Source organism: Pleurodeles waltl, chromosome 7 (genome assembly GCF_031143425.1).
Source record: "Pleurodeles waltl isolate 20211129_DDA chromosome 7, aPleWal1.hap1.20221129, whole genome shotgun sequence".
NCBI lineage: Eukaryota > Metazoa > Chordata > Amphibia > Caudata > Salamandridae > Pleurodeles > Pleurodeles waltl.
Genome location: NC_090446.1, coordinates 488,570,265 through 488,586,828, shown reverse-complemented (window position 1 = coordinate 488,586,828; position 16,564 = coordinate 488,570,265). Strand labels below are relative to the sequence as shown.

The following is a 16,564-nucleotide window of genomic DNA, read 5'->3' as shown; positions in this document are numbered from 1 at the left end:
TTAGCCACACCAGTGGGTGGGCTCAGCCAGATGTAACCTCCAAAAATCAGATTCAGCCATGTTGGATTTTTAGAGAATGTTGCCCTCTGGGATGGATTTTTGCCACACTTCCCAGGAAGTGGTCATCACAGGGGGACGACCCTGTACCTGATTGGAGAACCAGGACCCCCCTGCTTTTCACCCAGGAGCAAGGATAAAACTGGCAGACCTGCACCCACACCTCAGATCCCCACCAGATTTCAACAAGAAAAGAACTAAAGGAGAAGAAGGACTGACCTGCTGGACCCCTGGCCTGCACCTGGAACCTGCACTCAGAAGGACTGCACCAGCTGCACAATTGGGCTTCACCACAAGAAGGACTTTGCCTGGCTTCAACTGGTTCAAGGAGGGACTCCCTGTTTGCTACAGGTGAAAAATTGCTATCCAGAGTCCCCTGCACCAACTCCTGAGGAAAGTGACCACTGTCCAGTGGCCAAAAAGGAGTTTGCGCCAGGTGCATTCTGGGAGTTGAAGTCCGCACCCCCCAAGGACCATCTGAGAACTTCTGGACCCTTGGGGTGAGCTGTGGACCCCAAAAGAACCTTAAAAGAACATCTGGGTGAAGCCCCAGAAGTTTGGAGAAGATTTGAGAATTTTTGTAAAAAAGCTCCAGAGAGGGACCGACCCGCCGCGGAAATTCTAGCCGGCTTGCCTCAACCGCGACCCGGCCTGACTTGGTGGTTCGTCCCGGTAAAGAAAAATCTCAGAAAAAGAGACTCAGGGCCTGATTCAGACCTTGGCGGGCGGCCTCGTGACCGCACCGCGGTCAAAAGACCGCGGCGGCCATTCATACATTTCCGCTGGGCCGGCGGGCGCTCTCCAAAAGAGCGCCCGCCGGCCCAGCGGAAATGCCCCTGCAACGAGGATGCCGGCTCCGAATGGAGCCGGCGGAGTTGCAGGGGTGCGACGGGTGCAGTGGCACCCGTCGCGTATTTCAGTGTCTGCATAGCAGACACTGAAATACTTTGTGGGGCCCTCTTACGGGGGCCCCTGCAGTGCCAATGCCATTGGCATGGGCATTGCAGGGGCCCCCAGGGGCCCCGCGGCACCCCCTACCGCCATCCTGTTCCTGGCGGGAGACCCGCCAGGAACAGGATGGCGGTAGGGGGTGTCAGAATCCCCATGGCGGTGGAGCGCGCTCCGCCGCCATGGAGGATTCTGCAGGGCAGCGGGAAACCGGTGGGAGACCGCCGGTTTCCCGCATCTGACCGCGGCCGAACCACCGCGGTCAGAATGCCCTGTGGGGCACCGCCGGTCTGTCGGCGGTGCTCCCGCCGACCCTGGCCCCGGCGGTCAGAGACCGCCGGGGTCAGAATGACCCCCTAAGTCCGAAGGTAAAAAGTTGACCGGGACCTCCCAGCCATCGTATCCGAGAAGGGCTCCACGGACGTCGGATCAAGATCCAGGTTTACCCCGGTCAAAGGATTTTCACCTCGAAAAAACGACTAAGTCCGAAGGTAAAAATCTCCACCGAGGAATCCAGCATCGCGTATCCGGACAAGGGCTCCAGGAGGTCGGATTCGACTGGCAGGTTCGTCCCGCTGAAGAAAATCTTCAAAATAAAGACTAAGTCAGAAGGTAACTTTTTAACCGAGGCCTCCCGCGACTTGTAGCCGAGCAGGGCTCCATCGCGGTCGGCCTGAAACTTTGACTTTGCCCCGGTCGAGGTGCAACCAGATGACCCGATTGGCGCTTTTTGTTTCTAAGCGCTAGAAAAATAATAATTCTTTAAAAATTCATATCTCCGGTTCCCCTTATCCGATTTTATTCGTTTTTGTGTCATTTTAAAGATAAAAATATAAACTATTTTTATAAATTGGTTTTGGATTTTTAAACTGTTTCCTGTGTTTTATTTGATTACTGTTTTGTGATATTTTAATGCTTTACACACTGTCTCCTAAGTTAAGCCTTGACGCTCGTTGCCAAGCTACCAAGGGTTGAGCTGGGGTTAATTTACTGAGACCTAACTGGACCTAAGTGGAGGTTAGTGGCTTGTTGATAGGTGTAGGTACCTACCTGCCCTTACCAATAACCCATTTTCCAACATGAAATAAAAAAGATGATTCTACAATCAGTGTTAGGATATCCAAGTCTAAACAGTCTGATAAAGGAGAACTGGATTGGTAGTCCTAACATCAAACACCAAGAGGACACACACAGCCCAGGGGGGCAGCCATGTCCTCCTTGAAGGTGAAGGTTACATACAAATTTAGAATCCTGGAACACAAAATGGGGTCCATGATGCCTTTCAGTTTAGCGGCATAATGAAGTAATGAGATGGCACTGCATGAACTCAGTCCAGGCAATATTCTCCTCACTCTTTAAGAAGTGAGACAGCATCCACTACAGCTGCTACAGAATAGTCCTAGAAGGTGTTCCTGAAGATCTTAAGCTGGAGATCGTGGTGATTCAAGTACTGTGCCCAACTAGCAAAGGGAATCCTAAACTAAGAAAAAGGAGACTACAGAACCTTGAAGAGAAGCAGGAGACTGCAGGACAGTTGTACTCATTGGCAATATGTGTTTGTGGTTGGCACGTATCTGTGGACTGCCTTTAGAGTGCACATTGTTTAGGCTGCCTACAATGCAGCCTAGCGGTTGCAGATTCGATTCCAGCACCTTGGTTTCCCAGAACTATAGTGTAAAGAGTAATTAACGCCAGCAGAAATTAGAATACATCAAGGTGCTGGAACAAGAGACCCTGTAATATATAGTTGTTTCTAGAGGGATCCCCAAGGACTGTTATATCCGTATAACCCATCGTAGCGGGCTAAACCGGTCATTAAAGGCCCACTTCAGCGTTAAGGACCTAGGCCAAAGGCAAGTGACTTTAACAAGGAAGTGGGCCTTTAATGGCGGGTATAGCCCAGCTACGGCAGCCTAGAAGGCTAGTAGAACACTCTGCCCCTAGATAGATGAGTGCTCTAATTAGTAAAACAGAGGCCTAACAGAACCGAAGGGGGTTGAAATCCCCTCTGGCTCCATGAGGCCTTTGTTCACAGCAACAGCTGTGAAAGACAAACATTGGAATGTTGAAGCTCCAGGCTTTTACCAGCCATTAGAAGTCCAGAGCTACACCACTGTCTTTAATGGAGTACTCAACATTCAAACATTCTAATATAGCCTTCGAGCCCACTGTAGCGGGCAATACCAGCCATTAAAGGCCTGCTCTGTCATTAAATGCCCGAACCGAAGGAGAGGGCCTTTAACAAGAGAGCAGGACTTTAATTGCTGGTATAGCCCTACTACGAAGGGCTATAAGCCTATTAGAACATTCCGTCACTAGAGGGCACCATGTTCTAATAAATAAAACAAAGTCCTCACAGAGCCCGAGGGGACTGAAATCCACTCGAGCTCCGTGAGCCCATTGTTCACAGCTGTTCCTACGAACATAGAACATTGGAATGATGAAGCTCCGGGCTTTTACCAGCCAATAAAAGCCCGGAGCACTCTGTTGTCTCCAATGGAGCTCGCAGCATGCCAATGTTGTAATACTTATGAAATGGGGGCCAATTCAGATAAGCCACTGCCACATTTTAGACCCAAGGCAAGTTTTCCACTCATCCATATCTACTTGGGGATTTTGTGATAGCAAGTTATTTGCCCCTGGCAGGTTTGTTTGTCTTTCACTGGGGTGGAAGGTATAGTGTATGTATATGATGGAAAGCAGACCAGGACACTAAATAGCTGCCTCCTGTGGAGAGTTTTCTTAAAAGCATAAGCTAGGGCATTAGAAGTAACTTGGAGAGACTGTGGTCCATAATGTTAAGGTATACTGTCTTGTAAAGCACGCTGTATCTCTGAGACTCTCTTGGTGCACTTCGAAGAGTGAGTTCCAGGAAGTGTTAGAGTATGAGGAAATTCCAAGGGTTCAAATATAAATCTATTTTAAATATCTTATTCATGAAAGGCAATACATGATAAATGTTTCCTTGGCATATAGGGTGAAACTCAAAGATATGTTATGCAAGTTGTGTGCTAAAGCTATCTTAATTTGTTTTGGAAGTAGAATAGTTATAAAAGGTTTTGGTGAACTGAGACTTTGTTGTGATTTATGGTGCCTGAACAAATACATTTAGATTAACAGTTTTTCATTACTGAATCTAAAGGAAATGCTTGCTACTCTACTGTTTCAGGAACTACAGTAAATTCCACAATTTATCCCACTAGTCTTTACCATCAGGTCAAACTGGCAGATGAGTCCAAAGACTGTACTGCGTTTAATACTGGGTTTAATACATGCAAGAGGTCTTATCAATTAAAAAGGATGATGTTTGGGTTGGCCAGTGCAGCTGCTGTATTCCAATGGTTGATGAGTTGAGTCTTGGAGGAGTTGAAAGCTGCCAAAGCCTTCCATGCTGGTATTTTGGTTTTTAGTCAAGATAAGGAGGAACATGCCATCAATCTAAGGCAAGTATTGACAGCATCACAGAAGGTGAGCTTTTCATTGAGGTGACATCAATGCAAGCACTCTTAGAGATGATGTGGAATATGTAAGGAACAATATTTCTAAGTGTGGGTTGCAACCTGAAGAGTACCATGCAAAAGTAAGTGTAAATGCACGCAGCCCATAGACAAAATAACAATTAATGGTGCTTGCGAAATTTTACCCATGGTTACTTGCAAAATATACATCGCAGTTCAAACAACTTTACCAGTTGATGTTAAAAATTTACAGTATTTTGGGGACAGTAACAAGACAGTTGTTTGAAATGATTAAAAATTAAAATGTTTTGCAATGTGATTGAAACCCTTTCTGTTGGGGATAAGAGATGTGGGCATGGTGAATACTAGTGGTTATAGTCTAGGAGAAGTTTTGGTGCTAAAAGATACAGATGATGAAAGAATAGACTTGTATGGGTCTCAAACTCTGAGGCCAAACATTTGGTGAATGGCATGTACATGGTCAATTGAGAATTTTGGCACATATCTGTAGAGCACTGGATTTACCATAGAAATAGATCACAAATCACTAGTTATTATGTGGGTGCCTTGGCAAAGTTGTACTTTAACATATAGGTTAGGCAGGTTGACATCTAAATTGCAAGCTTTTTACCACACTATTGACTATAAGATGGGAAGTCTGAATGAACAATCAAACGAATTACCTAGGTAACCCTTCGGGATAGAAGAGGCTGAAGAAGATTCGGGTGAATATGAGTGTAAGGGACCTATTCCTTATGAAGATGTTCTTAAAAGAATAGTGAAACCTGCTGCTTTGATAGAAAATAAGAGTTTCCAGGAACTGAAGAAGGATATGTCACTTGGAGTTGTGAATAAATGTTTGGTTAAAGGGAGGTCAGAAGAGAGGTATCTTGTCAGTGAGGGCCAAGCTTCTCTGAAATCTAAAGATGCGTTAATGTGGAATAATGGTATTGTGGTGAGAGGGGAAAAGATCATAACTCTGGAAGGGTTGCAGAAAGAGATTTTGGCTTTATGACATAAAGATAATCGTGAGATGTCTGAAAATGAGGGCTAAGGAATAATATTAGTGGTCTTGGATCAATGCTGTATTGGACTGATGGGTGAGAGATTCTGTTACATGCAGCAGGATTGACAATATAGCCAAGTCATTAAATGCCCCATGTCCACAGTTGACCTCCTCAATGCTCCTTGGAAGAAATTAGCAAATAGATATCCTGGGAATTTTTGGGGTGTTTCTACAAAAGAATAATATGCTATTGTATTAATTGAGTGTTTTTCTAAATGGCCCAACATATGTATGGTACAGAGCATTATCAGAGACGACATAATCACTTTTCTCAAGGATGCATGCTGTGAGAAAGTATTCCTAAGGATACTGTGATTGACAATGTAACATATTTCACACTGACCTAGACACAGGCCTTTCTGATGAGTTGTGGCATTTCTTGTGTAGCGCTGTAGTTTCTGATTGCAATGGCCAGGTGTGACATTTCAAAACATTAATGAAGGAGTCTATCCAGTCCAAAATTAGTTAGACAAAGGCATTGTAGGATAGATTATAGGATTATAGAGTAACGCAGCACCTTTCTGGGAAATCATTGTTCGAGTTGCTGTGGAGAAGGAAACCAGTCTCACTAGACTAGTTGTTTGATGAATATAAAGAGACCTAAGAAGTTAGACAAGGAAGGTGACAATGAAGACATGAAAAAAGAGTGAAAATGTATATAGCAAGATGAAAGGATGAAGTATGTCAGTAATCAGTGGGTAATATTTGCTCAATATAGCATGTGGTTCGATTGGGACAAAGGTAGAGGATTTAGAAATCAGAGTTGGTTAATAAGGGTGTGTTGGTTCAATCGTATAAGAGTGATATACATTTTCAAAAGATGGACGAATAGAGAATTGAGTCCTTTTGCCATAAGAGGACTACAGTTGAGTTAGTTCTTGATGGGTGTGATTCAGTGGGTGTTAATCAGAGGCTGATGAGCCAGGAAGAGGAGAGAATTGTATATTTTCATGTGGAGGGAGGCAGAAGGATAGATCAAAGGTTGGTGTCCTATGCAACCAGTGACAAGAATGTTATGGATCTAATTATAAACTCAGGATACCAAAGAAGTTTAAGGACATTGTGTTAATGTCTCAAGGCAGTTGCCTTTTCTGTTTTTTTACTTGTGGGCTGTTAATTTCTTTTCAGTGAAATTAGGAGGGGAAAATGTCTGGTAAGCACTCAGGTTTTTCCAATGTGAAATGTTAGAATGGAAGGAGTGAGTGCACGGAACCTAATGGGATGATGGCCTTTGTAGCTCCTTTTTTTAGGACATACTTATTTGTACATAAAAAGATCTTGAACTCAGTGGACATCACCCTGGTGGTCCTTCTGGCAATCCCACTACAAAACACTCATTTTTGGGGACAAGGGCTTTGCCCGAAGAAAGAGAGAGAAGGGGGTAACCAGGAGCAAGATGGAGGAAGAGAAAAAAAATGTGACAAAGGGAGAAAGAAGGAATAAAAGAGAACCTGCAAGAGGGAGGCAGGGTCAAGAAGTGGCATAAGATGGAAGTAAGACAAGGCAGTCTTTGTATTTAGCAAGTCAGCATTGGGCAGCATTGTGGCAGGCTAGTAAAAAAATCTGTGTGCCCCGCCATTTATTTTATTTATGTAATTAGTTTGTTTGTTTACATATTAAGAATGGACTTAGGGAGCTCAGCATTTAATAGGAGACACCAGAACTAGTCACAGGTTGGGGGATGAATGCATCAGGACACTCAGCAGATGAGAGAGGGGGGGAAGTGCATCATTGTATCAGCAAGCAGGACTTATTTTGGCCCCCAGTAAAAAGTAAATAGACCTTCGCCTGTGCCTGTGGTATTGACAGTCCGTACGGAAACATACTTTCCCTAAGATATATTGACAACAGATACTTTGTTGTAATTATCATGTTGCAATAAATACACGATCCCCTTAATTCCTTGTAAAAAACAAGGTTGTGTTTTTATTCTAGACCTTATGCTTCTTTACTTGCTTGGAAGCCACGGGCAGCTCTTCTGGGCCCCACTCTCAGCCCACCAACATAGGGCTTCGCACGAGTGTTCTTGTGGTGCAGCACTGCGAGGGCTAGGGGATGGCCCTCTCTCTTTGGGGCCTCACAGGCATGTGTAGTGTGAGAATTAGGGAATGGGGCCAACCTCTGTTAGGCCTTGTAGTACTGGACAATAGCTGCGAGGCCCAGAAAAGGACCCCTCCTACGCTTGGCCGTGCAACCCGACACCATAGCTGTGAGGCCCATCAGCCTTTGGCAGGTGGGGCCTGTGATTGGGGAACCTACCCTGCTGCCCACTCAAAGGTGCTACCTTACACCCATAGTCTTGCATTTTGGTGCCTCGCCCCTCCTCCCTTCCAAGGCACTTTTAACCATTTCAGAGGACAAGCAACTCTCTTTCAGCCCTTTATAAGCCATGAAAGAGCTGCTTATCAGGTACTGGTAGGGGGATATTTTAGCACAGAAGGGGTCCTGCACCATACAGGTTCAAGAGCACCTTCAGGTATTATGATACAGACAACCTTGAATAAGTGAGTAAAAGCCATTTTTGTTTTGCAGGTTTACATATCAAGAACACAACCCAAAGGAATTGGAGCACTTACTTGAGCACCAGTTACCTTACACAAGGACTCATTCCCTTCTTCAGCATGGAGAGATTAAGTGATTAGCCCTGAATCACAGGAGGTTGATCTGACAATGAGACACAGCCTTGTCCCCCTGTTTCAAGGTCAGCAGCTATTGCTGTAAAGCCACATCCTCTCCCCTCTTCTTTCCATGACCAGGACCTGCCTAAGGAGTACGCCTTTGGTGTCTATTTCTTATATTAAACCTGTTTCAGAGTGGTACCATATTGTCAGATCAGTGGATAAGGCGCATGGAGACTATTTGCCTGGGATCAAACAGATTAATACACCCAGAACTACAGCGCAATGCTATTTGATGCAAAGGTTATTTACCACTGTCCTCTATTTAGGTGACTATACCATGTGGCTGGGCACCTCTCTCCTCCCAGGTATCAGCCCATTAACAGTCCACAGCCCAGCTACCTTTCTGATCACTCCTTGACTTTGTGCTATCATTTACCCTGTTCAGGGCTCAGCTGCCTTTTGGCTAGGTTTGCACTATAGAAATACCACATACACACAACTGACACCCCTGCCTTGTTGGGTGACAAGCTTGTGATTTCCAGTGGCTCACCACATACCCACAGCAAGGAAACCTTCCGATAGAAGAAGTGCTGAAAACACAAAAACACAAAAGGCCTTTCCCATCTATGCACCAAGGATCTGGAACGATATCCCCATATCCACCTGGATAGTCTGAACCTAGCTGCAATTTAGCAAACAGCTGAATACTCTTTAAAGAAAAAACCACATCATGATGTCTTTATAGTCCACAAACCATATACTCCACCTATCACATGATGATTGTGTCTTTGGCACTTTATGGCGCTTTCGGCGTTTTTACAGCACTTTGCAGCGTTTTCACAGTGCTTTGCAACGTTTCTGCTAGGTTTACCCCATATTAATATCTCACACATATATAAATGCCTAATGCTGTAATCTCGAAATAAATTGCTAACATTTGATTAAGATAAACGATTTGGAGAGACTAGGCCAAACCTTTCCATCCAGTGTGACTAATGTAACTAATTTCCATTCAATATAAATGTTAAATATATGTACCTACTTTATTAGCGTTAATATTTATCTTTTAATTGTTTTACAGATATCCGCACCAAGAAAGAAAGTTGCTTCTTGCAAAGTCACTTCACCAATACTCAATAAATGGCATGTCCTCTGACGCCATTCCCTGTCATTCCACCCTGGGTGCAAATTAGACTGGCATGACACATTCCCTTTCTGGCAGGAGTCACAAAAGTCCGAGACCCGGCCCTGGTAGCTCTGGTGGGAGCGCTACGCAAGCCCATGCAGCCCTCCCTCAACGCTCGCACCCACCCCCAAACCCTTCTGGGGACCCTACTCAGCCCAAGGACTATTAATATCTGTGCATTGTGGTACAATTTAATGAAAAGTTGCCCAAAGGAAGGTAGGTACGGGCTCTCGCAAACCGGCTACTACGCACCCCTTCTCTCAAGCATGGTCTGCTTCAAGAAGTACGCTTCTGTAACAAAGCTCATATCCAGTAAAACTAGTTTGAAGCTCATACCAGGAATTCCATTAAAAAAAAACAAAGCTCGGATTACATATGTGATAAAAAGCAGCAAGTATACTTGTCGTTTCACCCAGTGGCGTAGCGTGGGGGGTGCAGGGGGGGCCGGCCGCACCGGGCGCAACATCTTGGAAGAGACTCGAGTGCTAAAATCCACGGGTTAGGGGGCGCAAATTACTTGCCTTGCCCCGGGTGCTGACAACCCACGCTACGCCACTGGTTTCACCCAAATGTGGGTTTTTCGACCCTGTCTCCACCAACCCCAGCTTCACAGATCGCCACTGCCTAATACTTGCGCATACATGGCAACATTTTATCTCAGGAAAGTTTGTGGGGGTGTTAAAAAAAAAAGATCGATAGACTGTATTTCCCCATTTGAAGTCTATTGTAGCAGAGGGAGTTTCAAGCGGGAGACAACCAAAACGAAGCCTATTTTGGCCTAAAAAAAACGGGGTGCTCCGCCTGAAGCGGGTTAATTGGTATATATGGCGTAGCGAAACTTGAGGGGGCCCAGTAAAGTAAGGGGAGGGGGTCCCCGCCCGGCCCATCCCCTGCCACTTGTCCTCCAGGGCCCCCTGGAGTTCAGCTCCCACCGCGGGGGTCTAGGGGGCTTCTGTTATACCACTGACGCTTGCTCCCCGCCAGTGCTTGAAATGGAAAAATGTAAGTGCAGGTACTCTGTGGCAGAGTACCTGCTTGTTTCTGAGAAGTGGCGGTACTCTCCAATTAAAAGTATACTCAGTACGGACAGAACCGGCCCATTTACAACACTGCTCCCCATACAGCTCACCCGAGCCGGCTTTCGTTACACTGCCAAATACTTGCACCTCACACTGCCCGCCACAGCCAGCCTCTCATGCTGCTCACCTCCATCCCCATGTCCCTCCCTCACACTACTTACCAGTAGCACCTCTCACGCGCCCCAGTACAAACCAATAACCCCCTCTCCGCTTCCTCAGCAAACTCCTCACATTACCTTCCAGTGCCTCTCACTGCCCACCAGTGTCAGTCTTCCACTATCCATCGATCAAACCTTTTCACACAGCCCCCCAATGCCTGGTTCTCCCACTACCATCCAGGGCACATCAGACTAGCTCAAGCAGATAGTTCAAACTCCGTGACCATACAGTCTCTGGACTCTCTACAGTCGCTGTCAATGGGGCATCAAGTGATGAGATGAGTTTTTAAGGAATGGTGCGGGAAAAGCGCGTAAAAACCTAAAGACACTTAAATCGTAACAAACATTAAAAGCCCAAGAACCCTTCACAGACTTAACTTGGATGTCTCTCCCAGAGGTCTCCAGATGTGGCTGTCAGACAGAACTCTTTTATATTCGCGACAGTCTCTTGAGGACAAAGTAGGGTGAGTGAACAGCGTCTGATTCGAAAGACGTCTTCTCTGCAGTCTCGCTCTTTTTCATTCACACCTATAGCCTGAAGCCCAGGCCCAGTTCATGAAGTGAATAGTCAGGAAATAGGCGGGGCCCCTCCAATGCTGCACCACTAGGAAAAGGCAGCTTTCTGCCTGTGTTGAATACTGTATGTGCACGCGTGCACTGCTTCAGATGACTGAAACATTATTATGAATTACATTGACTTCCTCTCACCTGAATGTTCCCCTAACACTGATTGCATGCAGATAAACAAGTCAGAGCCATGCAGGACACAATCACCACCACACTCTCAAATAGTGTAAAAGGCCATTTATTAGGACAGAATTGCAATTAATAACAAAACATTTGATTAACTTTGAATATTCCAACTTTCCAGCTTACTTTCCGTACTGCTCCTTTTTGAAACACCCCACCTTTCACTTTCCATTTCTTTCCCCCACTTTTGCCTCAGTTCACCCAGCCTCCACCTCTATTCACCTACCATCCATACTCTCCTTTCATACCCTGCCTCATTAGGGCATTCCCCACACTGTCATCCTTCACCTGCTTCTTCTTCCCCCTCCTGGAAGGGTGTCCATGCCTGCATCTGACTCTCAACCCTCCCCCAGCTACTGTCCACTCACTGGCAACTAGAACCCGAACCCAAAATCTCCCCCCCCAACCTTAACCTCTGTCTAAGTGCTCAACCTATGTAGGGTGGGTTGGTGGCCAAACGTCCGACAGCGCATTCAGCTTTTGCACAGAAGAGACTGACACCTCCCCAACCTAACTATATGTACCCACCCCTAAAGCCCTCCCTTGCTTCCCTCCCTCCAATTCCTGTCCTGTGAGGCCTTCTTCGTTACAAAGGATCCCGTGGAGAGACTATACTGTGTCTCTGCTCACCACTTGGCCCTTCACCGAGACACAATTATGAACACACTCCTGAATAGACTAAAAAGCCATTTATTAGGACAGGATTGCAAATAATAACATCACATTTGACTAACCTTGAACATTACAACTTTCCCCAACAAAACCCACACTTCCATGATGTAATATACAATGCCCATATCCAAAAGGTGCACCCCCATCATCACAGAAGAGTACTGCCTCTTCTTCCTTGATCCCTTCATGTGTCATTACCCTAATATCATAGGGCCCAGCAAAAAACCTTCATGGCTCGATTGAGCTTCTTCCTAGTCCTGACAATCGCCCCATGTTCCACCGCTCCCCTCCATTTCCTCCGGGGCACAAAATAAGTCCATACCAAACAAGTTCCAGCCATACTCTGCTGAAGCAGCTCTAGATCCCATTGCATGTGTTGCAGTAGGGTGAGCCCAGAGAGTCGCACCAGATCGTTCTTCCCCAGGTGAAGCACTAAAACATCAGGACAACCCCAATTTGGCACCATGGATGTCGGAAAAGGTAGCAAATTGCACCATCTCATACCACTCTTCCCCTGCCACAAATCCTCAGGATGGCAGTCCAAGAGAGCATCCATAAGTCTCTTTCTCTGCATATTTTGCCACCCAGTGCATAAAGGAACACCCAACCAGCCACTTAACCAACTTGGACCTCTCCGGGCCACTTCCACATCCTGTAAGGAGATAACAGATTTCAGTAGAGGGAAAATAAGCCTCTGTGTTCCTTTCACACCCTCCTTTAAGGTTTTGTACCCCACCGCAATGCACCCAAAGACCGCTCATGCCCGCACATAACGCTCACAGCTTTGTGAATGCCACCTTCCAATCCGCCCAATCAGTGTCCAATCCCACTCAAGTCAGACTGCTGCAGTTGCCACCCCAATCCAGAATAAGTGAGTCCCAAAGTTACTCACCTGGCAACCAATCCGCTGCAACATCATCCGCAAAACAGCCAACAACTGAAATGCTGTAAGCTTCACACCATTTGCGTGACAAAAACACCCTCAGACCCATGCACTACTTGCGCCAGAAAGCTACCCCACTCATAACTGGGCACGCTCCTTTGCACAGCCACACCCATTTTCACCTTCCAAGAAGATGCGTCTTGGACTTCCTCAGCCAGATGCCCAAATGTTCACTCTCCAGACACACCTCCGTCCATTTCACGCTGACTGCCTTGCCCACACCCAACAGTTCAGACACATGAAAAGCCCCCAAAAACATCTATATCATGCACAACCAAAACAGTGCAACCTCATACCCATCCGTACAGAAGAGCGGCAGCACATGTAACAATTCTAGTAGCAATTCAAAAGTAATGGCTTCCCTTACCGCTGTACTTGTTCCTGTCCTTTCCTTTCCCCACCCTTCTCCCCAAGATGCCATCTTTCACTGGGTCAAAACCAAAAAACAACTTCCCCATAGAAGGACACCCCCGCTAACTTGCCCAGGATCATTGCCGTTAACAAACCTTTTTTAATCAAAAACAGCAAAAAATGTATCACTTGTGCTTCAAGCGCACCCCGATCCTGAATCCAAAACTGCCTCTCAATCCCCTCAAAAGATTGAAACTCCAAGCATTCCAGACAATAACTCCTCCGAGTGGATTTCTCTAGGGACTGCTCCACAAGCCTAACAACCATCATGCCCTCAACTCCCAAATGTCTGCCGGGACTTGTCGGTGTCAGATGCCAAGCTGTGGAAATGTTGCCAATGTGAACGAGGCAGAAAATCTGCAATAGAATTGTTGACCCCTGGAATGTGTGCTGCTTTAAAAATGATATTCAAAGTTAAACAGCGAAGCATGAATAGCCTTAGCAGCTGCAATATTCTGAGATCCCTCGCTCTCTGCTTATTTATCAATTCCACCAATGTCAAATTGTCCACATGAAACATTACAGTCCAATTGGTGAGCTCGTCCCCCCACACTGCCAGAACCACTAGCAAAGGAAAAAATTCCAGGAAAGCTATACTCCTGCCCTGTGCCAACCACTGTTGAGGCCATGCTTCAGCGCACCACCTGCTGTCCCAAAACAGACCACAGCCAGAAGCTCCCGTCGCGTCTGAGAATATCTGGACCTGCCACACCGGGTTCTCCTCAGGAAAAACCATTAAGACCTCATTAAACTGAATGAGAAACATGTCCCAGACCCTGATGTCCTCTCTCAGCCCCACAGAGATCTGAATCCGGTGATGAGGAAGCAATGTGCCAGACATACCAAGGCCCATGCACCAGCAAAATGCCCTGCCCCCCTGAACTACCCTACAAGCAAAATTGAGAAACTCCAATAGCTGCTGGGCCTCCCTCAACTCAATCTTATGTAGCAACCAAAGGTGCCAAAGAAAGTTCACGATTTCTTCCACTTTGTCTGCTGGCAGTTGTGCTATGAGTGCCACGTATCCAGTTCAATTCCCAGGAAGGTCAATATAGTACTTGGCCCCTCCATCTATTCTGGAGCCAAAAGCAACCCCCATGTCCAGTGCCAGTTGTTCAAAGCACCTCAGCGCCCTGTCACATGCCCCAGACTTTGTCTTGCCCACAAACAGGAAATCATCCAAGTAATGCAACACTGCCCAATAGACGATCACCTTTGTGAAAACCCACTGCAAAAAGATACTAAAAGCTTTGAACAAGGCACATGAAATCGCACAAAACAGCATACCCAGCAATGAGAAATCCTCAGGGTGAATGGGCAAGTCGAAAAGCCGCTTTGATGACACACTTAGCCAGCTCCAATCCTCTACTACACCCATGAATCAGATGAATGGCACCATCGACTGACGCATACACCACTCGCGTGTCCTCTGGCACAATGAAGGTCATTCACCAATCCCCCCTCTGGCCTTGATAAATTAATGAGTCAAAACTCCCCTTTTTAGGGGTGTGCTCGCAAAGCGCTCTGTCCCTGGTGTAATCCCTCTGTGGGCTTTTAACCACGCCCAGGTCATGCCCTACAGTTTGGTTAGTTCGTAGGCTTGCCTTTTAAAATTCAATTGATTTAATTAGTGAAAGGCATGTATACGTCATGCCTTTTTCGGTCTTTAGCTTGCCTCGAGCACCAACTGAGCCAACTACTGAAAACATACGAGGCTCTATGGGTTTGGTATGGTTTCTGGACTACTTGTTCTCTTTATTTCGTAGGCAGTGCGATCCCGCTGGGCAGTAATCAAGCGCTTTGCATGACATCGACCATGTTACATGAATAATTGCCCTTTTGCCGATACGTTTCACTCCGAGCGAGCATCTGATTACTTTTGTGTTTCTGCTTTGCGCTCATGGCAGCCATCGGCTCGCTTATGTGAAACTGTTTTACTTTTCATTTTCAGTTTATGTGGCAAGAAAAATCTGGTTAGGAGTTTACAACACTAATAGCTTTAACTCAAGCAAACGTGAGACCCATTGCATTGCAAAATCTTGTTTCTTTTTTAGCACCACGCCCAATCGTGAAACCATCAAATCCTCCATTGGCAACCCGTAAAAGTGGCCCACAATCCTTCCTTTATTGACATCTGTACTCAATTTGCTTGCAACCGCCTCTGGCAGGTCCCTGGCTGACCGCAAATAGTCAGCTCACCTTCGTACCCACGGCCTTTGATATCCCAGCGGAAACCTTCTCTCAAACCCCATTCCAATCTCCGCACTATATCCGTATCAGGATACATGCACAACCAAGGCAGCTACTTGGTAAGCTTAATTGGTGTAGGAGCCCTTTGGCCCAGGAGCGCCTGAAGCTCTGCGACCATTGGCAGATCGCCAGTGTTCCTCTTGGCTGGCCAGTGAGAAACATTGTATTACCAGGTGCTTCCCCCCACATTTGGAGCACCTTTGTTTAAATGTACATGGGTGTCTCGAGCAGAAACCTTTATTGAAATTTCCAACAGGCTCCTGAAATGGGGATGGGAAAGCGCTGTGTGTTTCCCGCTCCACCTGGGCGGGCCGGGGTTGAACAGGTTTGTATAACAGCAGCAATCCGCTTGCCATGTGTGTAGATGCTGCCGAATGTGATGACATAATCCACAGCATCCAGAATTCAGAATCTACATCCCTCCCATGTTTCTTCTGGGTTCACGCTCACCCGTGCGCTGAACTCCTCATCGTAGCTCAGCCATGTGAAGCCCCAAAAATGCATCTGCGCCTTATGGATACTATCCATATACTTAAAAGGCATGATGGCCCCATCTGGGTATTTGTCACAATAAATGCTTGTGTAAATAAGGAAGGCAGATGTCCAATTTTCCATAGTTATTGGATGGAACACGTGGCCTATGCACCAAATCCCACTCTTCTTCTTTGGACCCTTCCTTTGCATGTATGTCTCTGTCATGTATGTCTACGTATTCGTGTATCCTGGCTTTAGTTTTGTCCACCACGTGCAAACCCAGTGGCATCGCCAAGCCCACATAGGGTAGTCACTACTCCCCCCTCCCCGCCCTGCGATTCATCTTTTACCTCCCTTTAAGTCACTTTCTCCCCAGCCGCTCCAGACGTCACATCCTCCTGAGCGTTTTTTTCACTTGGACTTGCTGAAAGTGCTGCCCCTGCACCAGACCCCTCGTGTATAGGCTCACCCACCACTGCGATGAACTTGAG

The 16,564-nt window shown here is 46.4% G+C and overlaps 1 protein-coding gene across 2 annotated transcripts in view; it reads right to left on the bottom strand.

The window, feature by feature from the left end:
- The window catches only part of LOC138304239 (selection and upkeep of intraepithelial T-cells protein 2-like), a 185,762-nt gene extending 174,674 nt beyond the window's left edge, over positions 1 to 11,088 (bottom strand). For both annotated transcript variants that reach the window (XM_069244131.1, XM_069244133.1), the window contains exon 1: positions 10,953 to 11,088. The gene's annotated coding sequence lies outside the window, so the exon portion shown is untranslated. The remainder of the gene's footprint in view (positions 1 to 10,952) is intronic.
- Between the last annotated feature and the right edge of the window lie 5,476 nt (positions 11,089 to 16,564).